General features: G+C 38.5%; 1 long non-coding RNA gene across 1 annotated transcript in view; it reads right to left on the minus strand.

The window, feature by feature from the left end:
* The window catches only part of LOC129532853 (uncharacterized), a 29,549-nt gene extending 10,650 nt beyond the window's left edge, over nt 1-18,899 (minus strand). The window contains exons 1-2 of the long non-coding RNA XR_008678780.2: nt 18,744-18,899; nt 3,627-3,692 (exon numbers count right to left, since the gene is read on the minus strand). This is a non-coding gene — a long non-coding RNA (uncharacterized lncRNA). The remainder of the gene's footprint in view (nt 1-3,626; nt 3,693-18,743) is intronic.
* Between the last annotated feature and the right edge of the window lie 1,063 nt (nt 18,900-19,962).

Here is a 19,962-nt window from a genome sequence, read left to right on the forward strand (position 1 = left end):
TGTTCCATAATTTCAACTTTGGATTATTGAGAGCATGTTTTACCTTAATAAAAATAGGAAGCCCTGTATTTGGGCTTTTCTCAAATGGCCAGACACCTTTGTGTAATTTACCACTATGTAAAGCTAAAATAATGAACAGTAAGTAGTCACGAGTTTGCTACGCAGCAAATCCTATGAAATACATCAGTTTTAAGTTTAGTTGCTGGGGAATGGAAAGCACTCAGTGGTAGGAGTTGGGACGCAAACATAGAAGAAAGGATTTCTGTGTCATTTGGCCTGTATGATTTTGACTGTCTAAAAAAGGGTTGTTCAGGAAGCTCCTCATAAGGCAACAATAGAAGTCATTTCATAAATTTTTTTTTCAGATAACATATTGTGATGGTTAACTTTATGTGTCAATATGACTGGAATATGGGATATCCAGGTAGCTAGGAAAATATTTCTGAGTGTATCTGTGATGGTGTTTTGGAGGAGATTAGTATTTCGGTCAGTAGACTCAGTAAAGAAGATCCACCCTCAACAATATAGGCTGGCATCATGCAGTCCGTTGAGGGCCCATATCAAACCAAAAGGTAGGGGGCAAATTCTGTTTCTCTCTTCTTGAGCTGGAACATCCATCTGCTTATACCCTCACACATCGGAGCCTTCAGACGCTGGGACTCACACCAGCACACTTCTGCCTACTCCCTACCTTGTCAGGCTGTTGGCCCCAGACTGTGAAATCCATCATCTGCTCTCCTGCTTCTTTGGCCTTGGTACTCAGTCTGAATTGCACCACCAGTTTTTCTGGGTCTGAGGACATATTGTGGGACTTCTCAGCCTCCATAATCACATGAGCCAATTCTTATAAATCTTTCTCTTATGTATCTGTATATGTCTTGTTGGTTCTGTTTCTCTGGAGAACCCTGACTAATACTAGTCAGGGTTTTTTTATTATTCTAAAATTTCAAATGGTAGAGAGAAAGTGAGAGTAACCTTGCAATTTCACATTATCAGAATAACCACTATTAAACTGTTGGTAATTTCTTGCAGAATTTCTTACGCATGTAGAGCTAGAGGGAGAGATAGAGATATAACTGTGCCATAATATTCTCCCTTAGCTGCATTTTAAAGTAATATATTGTTTATGTCTTTTAAAAGAATACATTCAGTTCTATTTTATTATTTTTTAATGACTGCACAATATTCAATTATATAATTGTACTGTTATTTATATAACCAATCCGTTTTTTTCTTCTTTTTCTGGAGACGGGGTCTTGCTATGTTGCCCAGGCTGGTCCCAAACTCCTGGACTCAAGCAGGCCTCCTGCCTCAGCCTCCCAAAGTGTTTGGATTATAGGCACAAGCCAGAACACCAGGCCCAGTCAATTTTTGATATTAATATAGATAATGTCTTAATATAGATAACAAACTTAATAATAGCTAAGTTTTCACTGTTAAAACATAAAAAGGACAATTTTATGCAAAAATATTCATTCATAATTCCAGCACTATTTTCTTAGCATAAAAAGTTAAAAATATGACATTTTATATTTTGTTTTGCAAGAAGTTTTCATTAGTATTGTGAGATATCTTTAAATACTTTTATAAAACTTATCTTCATTTTTGATCATTTGGTACTTATCAAATACCACAAAGTACTATTAGTTCTTATATGAGCCTCATCTCAGTATAACCAACTAGTAAAAATTATTTGAGACTACTATCTTTTAAACTTACTTCACATCACCCAGGTATTGATTCTATTGTGCTATAAGCTTCTTACAATCAATAAACACAGGAAATGCAAAAATCTAACATTTGTAATACATGACTCTCATCCTCCTACCGTATGAAAAATTTGTAGTAGTTTTGTGAATAGTGCATTTCTATTTCTGAACTGTGACTATTTGGTTTTCCTTACTACAGTGAAAGACCTAGTCCTGGGTGTCCAATCTTTTGGCTTCCCTGGGCCACACCAGAAGAAGAATTGTCTTCGGCCACTGTATTAGTCAGGGTTCTCTAGAGTGAGAGAACTAATAGGATGGATATGTACATAAAGGTGAGTTTATTAAGTGTTAACTCACACAATCACAAGGTCCCACAATAGGCCATCTGCAGGCTAAGGAGCAAGGAAGCCAGTCCAAGTCCCAAAACTGAAGAACTTGGAGTCAGATGTTTGAAGGCAGGAAGCATCCACCATGAGAGGATGCTTGAAGCTTAGGCCAGTCTAGTCTTTTCACGTTTTTCTGCCTGCTTTATATTCTAGCCTTGCTGGCAGGTGATTAGATTGTGCCTACCCAGATTAAGGCTGGGTCTGCCTTTCCCAGCCCACTGACTCAAATGTTAATCTCCTTTGGCAACACCGTCACAGACACACCCAGGATCACTACTTTGCATCCTTCAATCCAGTCAAGTGGACACTCAGTATTAACCATCACAGCCACACATAAAATACACTAACACTAACTATAGCTGATGAGTGAAAAAAAAAAAAAGGTTCATGCATAAACCTCATAATGTTTTAAGAAAGTTTATGAATTGGGACACATTCAAAGCCGTCCTGGGCCACATGTAGCCCATGGCCTGCCACAGGTTGGAGAAAGTTGACATAGTCATTTATCTAGTTGCTTAATCCAGAAAACTGGTTTTTCTTCTTCTTAATGTTTCTGGGATTATCCATGTATCTCTATTCCCAGTGTTACTTTTAGTACATTCCGTTCTCCCACAAGACTCCAACAGCTTCCTAATTGTTCTACCTGTCTCTGACTATGCCCTAATACAAACATTCACCTTATTATAGCTAGAGACGTAGATAAAAAAGGAATTTGAGACTAGATTCTGGCTCCTGCTTATCTCTCAGCCTCATCCCAACTTTTCTCTTCCCGTACTCCACATTCAAGGCATTCCAAAATAGTACTAAGACTCTAAATATACAACATTTTCTGGTGCTTCTATATTATAGTGAAGGCCTGAAATTTTAGAAGGGTCTTGAGTGGCCTAACAACAAGTTATCCTCCCCCTCTGCTTCTGCAATAAGCTCCCCTAGCCAAACAACCCTCCTATCACGGGGACCAGGCACAATCCCTATGTCCCCTGGCTTCACTTTTGTGCCAGCTCACAAAATTATTCAAAGAAGCCACTCACATCCTTCCATAGGAAGCAGGGTTCACCCTACCCTCTTGTTACTACAAAGCCCCCCACAGCCCCTGCTTGTTCATCGATTCCCAAGTGCACCTCCACATAGTCCTCCTTGGTTTAGGATGTCCTTCTCCCCTGGGCTCTGTGTATATGTGATTAATAAACTCCTGTCAATCTCATCTTTTCAATGGCAGGTGTTGTGTTTTCAGCCATTTCCTTAACCCTAGGGTAGGAATCCCTTCCTCATCAACAGAGTGAAGAAGAGGTGAATACAACATGGGTATGCTATATTTCCTATGTTTTGGAAGAAAGTTTCCATTTATCTTGCTAAATTCTAGTCATCCATTGGGACTCAGTATTGAAATGGTATACCTTGTCTCTTTTAATAACCCAACCTCTGCACTTTAATCAAATTAAAGCCTTTTTAAAATGCCCCTGACACACTGCTTCAATCTGAGAAACCTTTAGCAGGGGAGGAGAGTGTGGATACTTCTCCATTTCCTTACCTTGTTCTGATCCTTCTTGGCATCACTTGGCCCACAAGGTTGCTCTTGCAACTTCCTGGATTGGTTCTGGAGGGAGAACAAAAGATGTGAAAAACATCTTAGTTGACAGAGGCAGATACAATTTGGTATTTAGTGTCCTCCGAGTATGGCAGATTCCCAGTGCTCATTTTTTTTTCTGGAATATTTTTGTGGCTTTCTTAGATTTTCTCCCTTTGCAAAAACATCAAAATTCAGTTTTTGTGTGTGGGGAATGTTTCTGTGACAGTTATTCCCTACATTCCCCTGTCTCCCAGCAGCTTCTCCATTGGACAGTGTATCTACAGCCTCTTCTTGCTAAAGGCTCCTCCTTCCTGGCAGCAAATGCTCTTGAAGAGGAGTGTCCCATTACAAGAGCATGTCAGGTTCTTTCCTATAAAACCCACTTCTCACATAAAAATTACACCTCTCTGACCAACCACTGATGGAAAATAAGAGCCTTCTTTCTTTACAGATCCAGGTACAAACTTCCACTTCTGAATTTCTCAGGTGTGAAGCAAACACCAAATGTTTATATCTCTAAACTTTAGTGGACAAATATCAAATTATCTGGGCAGCACTTTGGAAGATCCACTTCTTAGCTGTGAGGTCAGGACAAACATCTTGTTTCTTAGCCACATAATAGAAATAGGTAAAATGCCACTGCATCTGGGCAACTTATTTTAAAGAAATTCTCTCTTTAGTTAGGTTTCTTCAACTTTTTACAACCTGCAAACATTTGAATGTGTCTTGCAAATTTCACGTGTTGGAAACTGAATCCCCAAATTCATATGTTGACTGGAAATGGGACCTTTGGGAGGTAATTAGAATTAGATAAGGTCATCAGGGTGAGGCCTTCGTTATGGGGCTGGTGACTATAGGAATAGGAAGACAGACCTGAGCTGACACACATGCTGTCACCCTCTCGCCCTGTGATGCCCTCCATCATGTTATGATGCTGCAAGAAGACCCTACCAGATGCCAGCACCATGCCCTTGGACTTCCTAGCCTCTAGAACTGTAATAAATAAATTTTATTTTTTAACACAAGAGGCGGAGGTTGCAGTGAGCCGAGATCGTGCCATTGCACTCCAGCTTGGGCCACAGGGCGAGACACAGTCTTAAACAAATACATAAATAAATCACCTAATCTGTGATATTCTGTTACAACCTGTATAGAATACAAACCAAGACATATTTTCAAATCAGGGAATGAGTCAATAAGTGCAAAAATATTTTTTACTACCTACTTCGCAGTCCTACATAGATGATTTAGCAAGATACTTAGAAATGGAGGGCAGCTGGCAGGTATGGTTCTGTTTTCCTTTTGGGCCTGGCATGAAACTGAAGCATATGAAGTCTCATTTTAATATCCTGTTATATTTTGTACCTAAATTTTATTTTCTACAACATTAATTAATTTATATTCTTAACAGTCTGACTAGATCTTTTTCTATATAAAAAAGTTAATTGTCAATGAACTTGCTACATTAACCAAAGATTTTGAAGAAAAATTAATAATTTGGTTAAAACTATGTTGAGTATATATTTTCTAAGCTTATTCATATTGGAAACTGCAAGGTTTTATGTTGAATCATATGTTCCATGATCATTTCAAAATAAATAACCATTTTAATAATGTTTGTGATGGGTTTTTAAAATAGGTCACATCTTGTTTGGCATTTTAATTCCTCATGCCTCAGTGGCAACATCAAAGGCAAGTTTTTCTCTTTTATCGTAAATGATTTTGTTTGGATTCTCTGAATCTCAAATGAGGTCATGATGAGCATTAGGAGTTCTGAGGAGGCCTCTCAAACTCCTGCGGTTATAAGAAAAGTTTGTGTGTAAAATTATAAATTATTATAGTGCAACTTAATCCTAGAAGGACAGTGCCCCAAGACAATTTAAAAAATCAACATATATTTTGGTGAAAGGAAGCTGAGTAATATAAAACAAACATGCTAATAAACAAAAACCCAGCACTAATTGTATATCAAAATAATTGTGTTTATGCATTAATATTCACATTCTACAAAGAATTTGACTTGACTTACAGAAATACATTGTATATAATAAGATATTTTCTTAAAAAGGACTTCCAGTTTGAACCTGAATACATATAGTCAAAATGTTTCTCCTTTTAAGAAATCACAAGAAGGCAACAAGAAGATAATTGAACACAAATCACTTCTTTGGTAAAACCAGCTGACAGATAAACCCCAGACTCAAAAATAGTTGGAAAGGATTCCATAAACAATGAAGGTCAAACAGCAGGGCTGGAATCAAGGAGACTGACAAAATAATATATTTTCAATAATCTCAGAGAGGGAAAGTATGATCCAAAGCTTACAATATATATAAAGTGTGATCCAAAACTTAGAATATATACAAAAAAGACTAATAAGTTCAACTCCATAAAACAGTGATGATGATGATGATATTGATAAAATTCTGCAAGGTAAAGTATCTTGAATAAAAGTGACCAACTGGAAAAAATATTTGCAGCTATTACATTCAAAAGTGTAGTTTTCCTAATATAAAAAGAACTCTAAAAAATCATTAAGGAAAAGATCATCATTCCAATAGAAAAGGGCAAATAATACAAATTAGCAGAAAATAAAAATGGATCTTAATCACGAAAAGCTGCCTGACTTCACTTACAATAAGAGAATACTATCACCATGATACTGTTTCTCACCAGTCAAATTGGCAAATATAATAAAAATGTAGCATATCCATGTAGGAATGTAAATTGAGAATACTTGTATAGAGTACCTTTTGGAAGAAAACTTTCAAAATTAAAAATGTTTTATGTGTGTAAAATAATAATATATTTATAAGATTATTCATTATATTACTCTTTGAAATGGCAAAAGGTTGAAAACAACCCTAATGTTATCAGTACATGTCGTGTTAAATAAATTATGGAATAGCCAAATTTTGGTACAGCATTCTGAAACTGGAATACTAAACAGTTATAAAGAAGAATGTAGAAGATCTTTATGTCCTTATAGGAAACTACATTACATATATTGTTAAAAGTATCTAGCAAAAGGTAGAATCATGTGTATGGCTTGCTCCATTCCTACAGAAAAGAAGAAAAGAAAAAGTATACACACAGTGGTCTTGGAAGACCACCGACAGAATAGAAAAGAAACTGACGATTTTTTTTTCCTCATGGGATTGGGGGTATGAGTAGCTGAAGGATAGAAGAGTGAAGATAACTTTTCATGTATACATTTTTATATCAGTTGAAACACTCACAATTTATATTATATTTGTATTTATATTATATATTCAAGTAAATAAACTTAAAGGCAAAATCAAGCAACAATAATGACAATATGTACACTTATGATCTTGCACAATTATTAACGAAGTGCCTCTCTGATCTGAGCATCCTTTTGGCCAGTGCAAATGAAGGTATAAAATCAATATCTAAGTTTGTTTTATCCACAATACAGAACAAGGATTTTCTAGTCTCCAAAGCCTAAGGAAAAAATTTAATTTTTGACTGGAAACATACCATATTTTTGTTAAAATTGCTAGAAGGGCCCAATCTGTATGGCCTCTGATCTCCCACTTCTTTAAATTGATAATATTATTAGTTTGTGACATTCCATTTAAAATCTAATTTAGTTATCTACTTCACAATTTATAAGTTTGGTTTCTCTTACAACATTCCACATGATATATATGACAATGCCTGCCACTTAATGGCATTTACTCTGAATACCTCTGGTACGTCAGCACCTACAGAGAAGTATTTTCTTAATTATGGCCTAAAGAGAGGAGTCAATTGAATATGCCAACAATTTTAAATTTGTTAATCATAAATTACCTTTTAAAATGATTTCAGTGAAAGAAAAAATGTTAAAGGCAGCCAGAGAGAAAGGTCATGTCACTTACAGATGGAAGCCCATCAGACTAACAGTGCACCTCTCAGCAAAAACCCTACAAGCCAGAAGAGATGCAGGGACAATATTCAACATTCTTAAAGAAAAGAATTTCCAACCCAGAATTTCATATTCAGCCAAACTAAGCTTCATAAGCGAAGGAGAAATAAGATCCTTTTTGAACAAGCAAATGCTGAGAGAATGCATCACTGCCAAGCCTGTCTTGCAAGAGCTCCTGAAGGAGGCACTAAATATAGAAAGGAAAAACCCACTACCAGCCAGTACTAAAACACACTGAAGTACACAGACCAGTGACACTATGAAGCAAGCACATAAACAAGTCTGCAAAATAACCAGCTAGCATCATGATGACAGGATCAAAGCCACACATAACAATACTAAACCTGGCCGGGCGCGGTGGCTCACGCCTGTAATCCCAGCACTTTGGGAGGCCGAGGCGGGCGGATCACGAGGTCAGGAGATTGAGACCATCCTGGCTAACACGGTGAAACCCCGTCTCTACTAAAAATACAAAAAATTAGCCGGGCGTGGTAGTGGGCGCCTGTAGTCCCAGCTACTCGGGAGGCTGAGGCAGGAGAATGGCGTGAACCCGGGAGGTGGAGCTTGCAGTGAGCCGAGATCGTGCCACTGCACTCCAGCCTGGGCGACAAAGCAAGACTCCGTCTCAAAAAAAAAAAAAAAAAAAAAAAAATACTAAACCTAAACGTAAATGGGCTAAATGCCCCTAATTAAATGACAGAGAATGGCAAGCTCGATAAAGAGCCAAGACCCATCTGTCTTCAAGAGACCCATCTTATGCGCAAAGACACACATAGGCTCAAAATAAAGGGAAATTTACCAAGGGAATAGAAAACAGAAAACAGAAGGGGTCACAATCCTAGTTTCTGACAAAACAGACTTTAAACCAACAAAGATCAAAAAAGACAAATAAGGGCATTACATAATGGTAAAGGGTTCAATTCAAGAAGAAGAACCAACTATCCTAAATATATATGCATCCAATACAGGAGCACCCAAAATCATAAATCATAAATTTCTTGGAGACCTACAAAGAGACTTAGACTCCCATACAATAATAGTGGGAGACTTTAACACCACACTAACAATGTTAGATCATTGAGACAGAAAATTAATAGATATTTAGGACGTGAACTCAGCTCTGGATCAAGCAGACCTGGTAGATATCTACAGGACTCTCCACACAAAAACACAGAATATACATTCTTCTCATTGCCACATGGCACTTACTCTAAAATTGATCACATAATGGGAAGTAAAACACTCCTCAGCAAATTCAAAAGAACTGAAATCATAACAGTCTCTCAGACCACAGCACAATCAAATTAGAACTCGAGATTAAGAAACTCACTCAAAACCACACAAGTACATGGAAATTGAACAACCTGATCCTGAATGACTCCTGGGTAAGTAATGAAATTATGGCAGAAATCAAGAAGTTCTTTGAAACTAATGAGACCAAAGAGACAATGTACCAGAATCTCTGGGATGCAGCTAAGACACTTATAAGAGGGAAATTTATAGCACTAAATGCCCACATCAAAAAGCCAGAAAGATCTCAAACCAAGAACCTATCATCACAACTAAAAGAACTAGAGAACCAGGAGCAAACAAAACCCAAAGCTAGCAGAAGACAAGAAATAACCAAGATCAGAGTGGAACTGAAGGAGACAGAGACACAAAAACCTCTTAAAAAAAATCAATGAATCCCAGGAGCTGGTTTTTTGAAAAAATTAATAAACTAGATAGACCACTAGCTAGACTAATAAAGAAGAAAAGAGAGAAGAATCAAATAGACACAATCAGAAATGATAAAGGGGATATGATCACTGACTCCACAGAAATACAACAACCATCAGAGAATACTATAAACACCTCTATGCACATAAACTAGAAAATCTAGAAGAAATTGATAAATTATTGGATACATACACCCTCCCAAAACTAAACCAGGAAGAAATTGAATCCCCGAATATACCAATAACAAGTTGTGAAATTGAGGCTGTAATAAATAGCCTAACAACCAAAAAAAGCCTAGGATCAGAGAGCATCACAGCTGAACTCTACCAGAAGTACAAAGAGGAGCTGTTATCATTTCTGTTGAAACTATTCCAAACAATTGAAAAGGAGGGACTCCTCAGTAACTCATTTGATGAGGCCAGCATCATCCTGATACCAAAACCTGGCAGAGATACAACCAAAAAAGAGAACTTCAGGCCAATATTCCTAACGAACATTGATGCAAAAATCCTGAATTAAATACTAGCAAACCAAATCCAGCAGCATATCAAAAAGCTTATCCACCACGATCAAGTTGGCTTCATCCTTGGGAGGGATGCAAGGTTGGTTCAACATCTGCAAATCAATAAAAACTGGATAATCAATAAGCTGGACCTTTTCCTTATACCTTACACAAAAATTAACTCAAGATGGATTAAAGACTTAAATGTCAAACCCAAAACTATAAAAACCCTAGAAGAAAATCTAGGCAATACCATTCAGGACATAGGGACAGGCAAAGATTTCATGACAAAAACACCAAAAACAATTGCAACAAAAGCAAAAATTGACAAATGGGATCTAATTAAACTAAAGAGCTTCTGCACAGCAAAAGAAACTATCATTAGAGTGAACAGACAACATACAGAATGGGAGAGAAATTTTGCAATCAATCCATTTGACAAAGTTCCAATATCCAGAGTCTACAAGGAACTTAAACAAATTTACAAGAAAAAAAAAACGACCTCATTAAAAAGTGGGCAAAGGACATTAACAGACACTTCTCAAAAGAAGACATTCATGAGGCCAACAAACGTTATGAAAAAAAGCTCAACATCACCAATCATTAGAAAAATGCAAATCAAAACCACAATAAGATACCATCTCATGCCAGTCAGAATGGCATTATTAAAAAGTCAAGAAACAACAGATGCTGGCAAGGCTGCAGAGAGAAAGGAATGCTTTTACACTGTTGGTGGGAGTGTAAATTAGTTCAACCATTGTGGAAGACGGTGTGGTGATTCCTCAAGGACCTAGAACCAGAAATACCATTTGACCAGGCAATCCCATTACTCGGTATATACCCAAAGGTATATAAATAATTCTATTATAAATATACATGCACATGTATGTTCATTGCAGCACTACTCACAATAGCAAAGCCATGGAATCAACCTAAATGCCCATCAATGATAGACTGGATAAAGAAAACGTGGTACATGTAAATCGTGGAATACTATGCAGCCATAAAAAGGAATAAGACCATTTCCTTTGCAGAGAAATGGATGAAGCTGGAAGCCGCCATCCTCAGCAAACTGACGCAGGAACAGAAAACCAAACACCACGTATTCTCACTCATAAGTAGGAGCTGAACAATGAGAACACATGGACACAGAGAGGAGAACAACACACACTGGGCTTGTCAGTGGGGCAGGGGGAAAGAGAGCATCAGGACAAATAACTAATGCATGTGGGGCTTAATACCTAGATGATGGGTAGATAAGTGCAGCAAATCTCCATGGCACACATTTACCTATGTAACAAACCTGCACGTTCTGCACATGTATCCCAGAACCTAAAATAAATTAAAAATAAAAAACAAAATGTGGTACATGTACATCATGAAATACTATACAGCCATAAAAAGAAATGAGGTCATGTCCTTTGAAGGGACATGGATGGAGCTGGAAGCCATTATCCTTAGCAAACTAACACAGAAACAGAAAACCAAACGCCACATGTTTCCACTTATAATTGGGAGCTGAATGATGAGAATACATGGACATGTGGGAGGAAACAACACACACTGGGGCCTGCTGTAGCGGGGAGACAGGAGGGAGAGCATCACGAAGAATAGCTAATGGATGCTGGACTTAATACCTAGGTGATGGGTTGATAGGTGCAGCAGACCACCATGGCACACGTTTACCTATGTAACAAACCTGCACATCCTGCACATGTACCCTGAAACTTAAAAGATGAAAAAAAAAAAAAAAAAGAAGGCAAGAATGGAGAGACAAGGGAATATAAAATAGGCAAGAGAAATAGAAAGCACTGAATAAGATGATAAATTTAAATGAAAATGTATCATCCTTTATGTTAAATCAAATGATTTCAGAAAGGCATTTAAATTTAAAAATGTAAAAATAATAAAATTATATTTTAAAAATATACTTTTCAGGAAAATTCCAGTGACATGGTATTAGAGACAGATATCACTAAAAAATTTTATTTAAGAACATGGATATGTACCAAGAATATTTATTCTGCTTATATTATCTTTTAAGGTTCAGAAAATGAAATGAATACAAAGAAGTTTTAAATATTTTGTTTCACTTGTACAGAAATGTATTTTTCTTTTTAGAAAAAAAATAACTTTTTTTTGAGGAGCACTATGTAAAAAAATATTTTTTCACTCTCAAAGCTGTCCTGATTGGTCAACAAATGACATGGCCACTCTTTTAAATCATCTCACTTAGATGCAGCCAGCTCTGTCAGTAGATGGCAGTCCTGACAATGTGATCTAAGGGAGAGTGAAGCAGGTGGGAACACCAGTTCAAAGCAAGTGGACCAAGCTGAAATTATGGAGAGAACTGTGATTTATTCATGGTCATTTTACCTACTTACTGTAGACTTGTGCAGAGCCCAAATTAAGCTGGTTGATTCATGCAAACATTTTAATCATTAGTTCTAGAAATGTGAAAAATCTTTATAATTCCTTTTATTAGTTGAAATTGTCCTATTTTCCTTGAGACCACGAACTAAAAAGAACATATGGTGACTTAATTTTAGAATAAGCTGAGATTAGTAGAAGAATAGTGATAGATGATTTAAAGAATCTATAAACTCATAGACTGAAACTTCAAGATTGTGTTTGTTTGACCTAGTGTTTAAAACCCAAAACTTGATATAGTGGAAAAATGGTTATTGCTAGAATTAGGATGAAAATTAAATTCTAGGCAGAATCTCAAGTAGCATGTATATTTATGATTTGCAGTTGAATTATCAACTGAATTTAATTAGCTGTGAATATTTTGGGGCCTATATATTAGGCATTTCCAAACTGTTGTTTCTGTATTTTGTTGACAGGTCACAGAAAGGATTATTTCACACTTTAAGAGAAAGTGACTCAGGGTTGTTGGAAGGTGGGTGAGAGTGACTAAGTCTGGGTGAAGCTTCCTCCTGCCTCTTTGCCTTTTCCTATGCTATTATTTTCCCACCTTCCATAGTCTGGGGAGATGACCGATGGATTCCCAGGATACTCCTTTACTTACTACAAGTGATCAAGGAAATTCAAGGACTGAATATGATAAAATGTATTTGGGGAGGAAATGTAAAGTATTTTAAAATTGACAGTAAGTATAAGAAGTAATTTCTGAGGACAAAATGGTGGTTGTCTAACAGGGGTCCCTGATCCCCGGGCCATGGACCCGGAAAGGAATTGCTTAATAGTTTAACCTGTTCATGTAACATTGCACGAGGCTCTAGTTTTGTTTATTTCAACCGTATACGGTTTTTCTCCTACCGTGAACTTTGAAATGGCTGTCTACTAGATTACAATGCATAAGAAGAATAAGATTAGAAGAATAAGCATTTTTGTTTGTTTGAACTTGAATTTTAGGTTCAGAGATACATGTGCAGGTTTGTTATATAGGTATGTTGTGTGTCATGGGGTTTTGGTGTAAGATTATGTTTTCACCCAGGTAATTGGTTGAGTACCCAATAGGTAGTTTTTTGACCCTCTCCCTCCTCCCATCCTCCATCCTCGAGTAGGCCCTAGTGTCCATGGTTTCCTTTTTCTGTGTCCATGTGTTCTCAATGTTTAGCTCCCACTTACGAGAACATGTGATATTTGGTTTTCTGTTCCTGTGTTAGTTCACTTAGGATAATGGCCTCTGGCTCCATCTATGATGCTGTAAAGGACATAACCTCTTTCTTTTTATGGCTGCATAGTATTCCATTGGGTATATGTGCCACATTTTCTTTATCCAGTCTACCATGGACGGTCTTTTAGGTTGATTCCATGTCTTTGCTATTCCTATCAAACTACCAATGACGTTCTTCATAGAATTGGAAAAAACTATGTTTGTTTTTTAAGAACTGGAGAACCATAGTCAGCTGGGGGAAGTATCTTCTCACCTGTTAACAGGAGTGGGTGAGGCTAGGCTGTTTTATGGAACTTGAGATCTTCCTATTTTGAACATTTCTTTGGGAGCTAGATGATTTTATCACCTTACATTGGTAAATGTGTCTTGCAGAATACCTGCAAATAATGAATACTCAATTAAAAAGTGGTTTACTTTGTTGTTGATTTACCATATGCCTCAGAGATTTTCCTAGTTATAATCAAGAGCTATGAAGTATGTAAATGTTTTTTCAAACCATCACTTGTGGAACAGAGCCAAAGGATTGAGATGGAGCGTAATTAGGAGTGTGTATAAATGATGCCTATTTTCTGGTGCATACTAGATAATTGTGCTTATTTTTTACAGCTAGAACAGGGACTAGAAAGTAAAGTTGACAACCTATTAGGAGTTTTAATTGCCTTTAAAATTCAAGTTCTACTGTAAATATTACTATTATAATATTGATAATATTTTAATCAGCCTTCGGATGTAGCTGTTTTTAAATACAAGAGAATGTACTCAAATATGCACTTTAATGTCATTCCTAATATTAGACCAGAGTTTTAGCAAAGTTATTAAGTTGAAATGCAATCTTTAAACTATTTGCCAGAACATTAAGTTAGAATTTGCCAGTTCAGGTCAATATTTCTATGACACAATGCATATGGAAATTATTTAAATATCTTTACTTTTTAAAATGAGGACTATTTATATTGAGGAGAAATATCAAAAAAGTTATAGCATTGTAAATACAAAAAAAAAAGAAGAAGAAGAAGAAATAACAGCTAGATGCACTCTAAGCAGCTCAACTATCATTCCTAGAATGACTCCACAGCATTTTCCCCTTTGTACAGTAGATGTCACCAAAAGTTAAAGATGCCTGAGTAATAGATGCTCTTGGTACAAAGGAGAAATGTTTAACTATTATTTGAATCTAACGGTGAAAAATGCTAGAGGGCAAAACGTGCTTTTTCATAAGCATGTCACACTGATGCCTTTATCTATTACATGCAATGTTTCTTCCCATTGGACATATTCAACCCTCCTGAAAAGACAATGTATTTTATTTGTTTTTACTCTCTTTTTCTTTCAACCTTGGAATTCCATTTATGTTTTTTATATGCGGTCTGCAGGCTCTAAGAATTAAAAATATATCATTCATTAAAGGTAAATCAGCTAATTTCTATACACGTCTGAGATTCTCAGGTAAAAGGTTATGTGAGATGCATGCCTAATTGCAATATGTTCCAAATGATTGTATTTTTCTTTTAAACAGGGGCAGAAGACTCTCCATATACTATCATTAATGCCAACATCATTATATTAGAATATTATATCTGACAGTCAATTAAGGGTTGCTGGGAGCTGCCTTTCTCCAGTAGGAAGCACAGAAAAGGGAAAAGGGCCTTCTAGCGCTTTCTCAACTTACTGAAGGCTGACTGATTCCAATCTTACACCGATAGTTTGATCCCAGGACAACAGCTGCAAAATATCTCAACCCCTGGGGCTAAGATAAGAAAGCTCAGGGGTGAGAGGATCCTATCTCCCCAACCTCTGCAACCACATACCTTGAAGAATTCAAATTCAGTTGCCACAGCCCTAGGCCTCCTAGAAAAATTGAACTATCAACAAATTAGGGAGATCTAGGGGGCTCCCATAATGGGCCCACTCAGAAGACTTTTCAGATCACAGTCACTTCTCCACCAGTTCAGGGTCCCAAATGTTCTGATACAGACATCATCAGCTCAAATGCCTCTGGGATCCAGGCAAGTAACATAAATGTCTGAATTGGTCTAGACTGCTAACCCCACCATAAGGTATTTCAGTTCAAACTTTATCAAAGCTATTTCCACACAAACAAAAATCTGTAAGCCAGATTTCCCCCAGGCCCTTAGCTTTTGACCCCTGCTCTAATTGAATCAGGGTTTTAAGAAAGCAGCCAGGCCAGGGAGGTGGCTCATGCCTGTAATCCCAGCACTTTGGGAGGCCGAGGCGGGCGGATCACGAGGTCAGGAGATCGAGACCATCCTGGCTAATATGGTGAAACCCCATCTCTACTAAAAATACAAAAAAATTAGTCTGATGTGGTGGCGGGCGCCTGTAGTCCCAGCTACTCGGGAGGCTGAGGCAGGAGAATAGCATAAATCTGGGAGGAGGCGGAGCTTGCAGGGAGCCGAGATTGCGCCACTGCACTGGAGCCTGGACGACGGAGTGAGACTCCCTTTCAAAAAAAAAAAAAGAAAGCAGCCAAAGCATTTTGCGGGCAGACTGAGCTTGCATTCTAATGAAATTCCTGTGACAATTTTTTCATATAACCATATAGGTAAATTATAAAGAAGAGGAGAGTTCTTGTATCAATTTTTTCATATAACCATATAGGCAAATTATATACGAGAGGAGAGTTTTCGTATCAGTTTTACTTTCTCTTCACGAAGAACTTCGAGATGATTTCTACTTAGAACAGCTGGGGTTCCATCTGGGTTGCCTTCGGCCTGGTGCCAGACCTTACTTAGTTCCTAGTTCTGAAATCCAAAACGTTATCAATTAGTTCAGTAAAACGTCCTGTCAAACGTTGTCTGAGTTAACTGCACTAGTGAAATATTTTATTGAATATTATTTTATAGCACATTTATAATTGAAAAATGTTGTTTTTGGAAAAACAGTACAATGCAAATTCAGCTAGAATAGCTTATATTTCACTATTTTGAAATCACTGAATTCCATTAAAAGCTTGAGCAAGCTTTTAATCTACTGTCCTTCCCTGTAAATAAGCTACAATAAAAATGTGGCAAAAAATTAGACATAGCATTCACGATATTTCCACTCAAAACTTTTTTCCACATTCTTTTCTATTCTTGGTAGCTATGTAAAGTTTTTGACAGTTATTTGCACTTAATATTTATCAAATGTTGCTACAGAAGTCTCATAAATAACAATTTAGTTATTGCCCAATAATACTTCATCGAATTGATAGGCCAGAATTTAATTAATCATTTCTTATTGCCAAGTAGCTAGGTTTTTTTCTGTTATAAGTAAATCTGCAATGAATAGAAATACTAGTTCTTTTAGATAATCTTTAGGAAAATTCCCTAGAGTGAGATTACTGCAGTGAAGGAAACTTTTATGTAATTTTTGGAACCCAGAATAAAAATGGTTTCTAAAATGATATCAATGTACATATACACATTACCATAAATTATTTTATTATACACATTAGCATAAATTATTACCTTATTTTACACTGTGTATATTTATTAGGTATGTTTTCCAAATTTTAATGAAAATTTTACTTTTTCAATTTTTTTGTTTACTAATTTTTCCTTATATGTGCTCGCATTTTATCTTTTCAATTTTATGTTTTTTTCTGAAAATATTTTATTAGCCTTTTACCTTTTATTTTGGTTATGATATATTTCATTATAAAGAAACAATAGTTATATGTAGGAAAATCTGCTTATTTTTTTCTTTATGGCATCTTTCCCCTCTTTTATCAAGATTTTTAATGAGACCAGTTTCCTGCAAGGTTTTCTGTTAATTAGTTTATATAATTCTTCCTGGCAGCCAAGCTGTGGGTAACTTCCGTATTTAGTTATTAATCTACTAGCATTGTAGGGAGGGCATATGATAAAAATTACCATTAATAATTCTCATTAACTTTGAAACATTTGCTACACTATACTGTTTAGTGTCTTAACAAATTTTATTGAGAGTAACTAAAAATAAGTATTTGTTAATAATTGAAAACAGTAAAATTCAACACAGTGCTACTCAGCTCTGCTGAATTTTAGACTATGTTTTTTTCTCTGGAACTTAGTATTTACCCACCAAGGGACCAATTCTTTTTAAAAATTTTTCTCCCAAAATGACAAAATCAATCATTACTTTATATAACATACAGCTTGTCTTAACCAAACAACTAATTTTCAATACTAGTTTCTAATTGGTTGTTTAAAATGTTAGCATTTAGTTTCAAGTTAATTTGCTTTTTTCAAAAGACCAGCGGAAGCCACATGATTTGAGTTTGTTTGTATAGATATTGTAGGAAAACAGCGGGTTCTTGTGACACGACCAGGAAAGATTAGGCTCGCAGACACTTTGAAGGGTGAGGGGGAACGAAATGTATTGGGCGAAAAGGAAAAAAAACTCAGCAAAGCGACAGTAGTTCCTGTTAACAGGCCTCCATCTCACAGACTGAATCCCAGGTCACCACCCCGGAACAGGAGAGCCTAGGCCAGGCTTCTCCTCCCTGCAAACAGTGGAACTTCCCGAGGCCCCACCGCGGCCTCTCAGTGCGCAGCCTCTCTTTCCGTCTTCAGAAAGAATAAGAGGTGGTGTGGGAGGGGGTGTGGTGGCAGGGTGGGGAGGGTGTTGGTGGGGGTGGGGGGTTGCAGGGCGGCGGGGAAAGGGCTGGCTTCATCCGGGACTGGCAGTTCAGTTTTTCAGCCCTCAGGCTGTTTTAGGCTTGAAGGCAGGGTTTAACCTGGGGGGATGGGGGTCGGGGTGAGAGGTGACAGCATGCTGGCAGTCCTCACAGCCCTCGCTTGCTCTGGGCGCCTCCTCTGCCTGGGCTTAAGGAGCCCTTCAGCCCGCCGCTGCACTGTGGGAGCCCCTTTCTCGGCTGGCCAAGGCAGAAGTTGGCTCCCTCAGCTTGCGGGGAGGTGTGGAGGGAGAGGCCGGGGGCGGGAACCGGGGCTGCGCGTGGTGCTTGCAGGCCAGTGCGAGTACCAGGTGGGTGTGGGCTAGGCAGGCCCCACACTTGGAGCCGCCGGCGGGCGCTGCCGGCCGGGCAGTGAGGAGCTTAGCACCTGGGCCAGCAGCTGCTGTGCTCAATTTCTCGCGGGGCCTTAGCTGCCTTCCCACTGGGCAGCGCTCGGGACCTGCAGCCCGCCATGCCTGAGCCTCCCCGCTCCTCCGTGGGCTCCTGTGCGGCCCCAGCCTCCCCCACGAGCGCTGTCCCCTGCTCCACGGCGCCCAGTCCCATTGACCACCCAAGGGCTGAGGAGTGCTGGCGCGCACTGCTCGGGACTGGCAGGCAGCTCTTACCTGCGGCCCGGGTGTGGGATCCACCGGGTGAAGCCAGCTGGGTGCTCCTGAGTCTGGTGGGGACTTGGAGAACCTTTATGTCTAGCTCAGGGATTGTAAATACACCAATCGGCACTCTGTATCTAGCTCAAGGTTTGTAAACACACCAATCAGCACCCTGTGTCTAGCTCAGGGTTTGTGAATGCACCAATCCACGCTCTGTATCTAGCTACTCTGGTGGGGCCTTGGAGAACCTTTATGTCTAGCTCAGGGATTGTAAATACACCAATCGGCACTCTGTATCTAGCTCAAGGTTTGTAAACACACCAATCAGCACCCTGTTTCTAGCTCAGGGTTTGTGAATGCACCAATGGACACTCTGTATCTAGCTACTCTGGTGGGGACTTGGAGAACCTTTGGGTGGACACTCTATCTAGCTAATCTGGTGGGGAGGTGGAGAACATTTGTGTCTAGCTCAGAGATTGTAAAGGCACCAATCAGCGCCCTGTCAAAACAGACCACTGGGCTCTACCAATAAGCAGGATGTGGGTGGGGCCAGATAAGAGAATAAAAGCAGGCTGCCCCAGCCAGCAGTGGCAACTCGCTGGGGTCCCCTTCCACACTGTGGAGAGTTTGTTCTTTCGCTCTTTGCAATAAATCTTGCTACTGCTCACTCTTCGGGTCCCTGCTGGCTTTATGAGCTGTAACACACACTGCTTAGGTCTGCAGCTTCACTCCTGAAGCCAGTGAGACCACGAGCCCACCGGGAGGACCAAAGAACTTCAGACGCGCCGCCTTAAGAGCTGTAACACTCACCGCGAAGGTCTGCAGCTTCACTCCTGAGCCAGCGAGACCACGAACCCACCAGAAGGAAGAAACTCGGAACACATCCGAACATCAGTAGGAACAAACTCCGGACACGTCGCCTTTAAGAACTGTAACACTCACCTCGAGGGTTCGCGGCTTCATTCTTGAAGTCAGTGAGACCAAGAACCCCCCAATTCCGGACACGGGGACTTGGCTGCTTCCTGTTTCTGTCATAGACGCAGCTGGCCTCAGAATATTCCATTTATGGATGAAAGAATGATAGTGTTATTTTATGGAAGAATTTAAGAAGATGTTGCGGTATCATCGACTTTGTAAGTGTGAAGTGTTTTTACTATTCCACTCACAATTCAGTTCAGGAAATATTTGATTTAGAAAGAGATTTTTTACAATTTGCTGGGTCTTCCCAAATAAC

Source organism: Gorilla gorilla, chromosome 3 (genome assembly GCF_029281585.2).
Source record: "Gorilla gorilla gorilla isolate KB3781 chromosome 3, NHGRI_mGorGor1-v2.1_pri, whole genome shotgun sequence".
NCBI classification, from domain to species: Eukaryota; Metazoa; Chordata; class Mammalia; order Primates; family Hominidae; genus Gorilla; species Gorilla gorilla.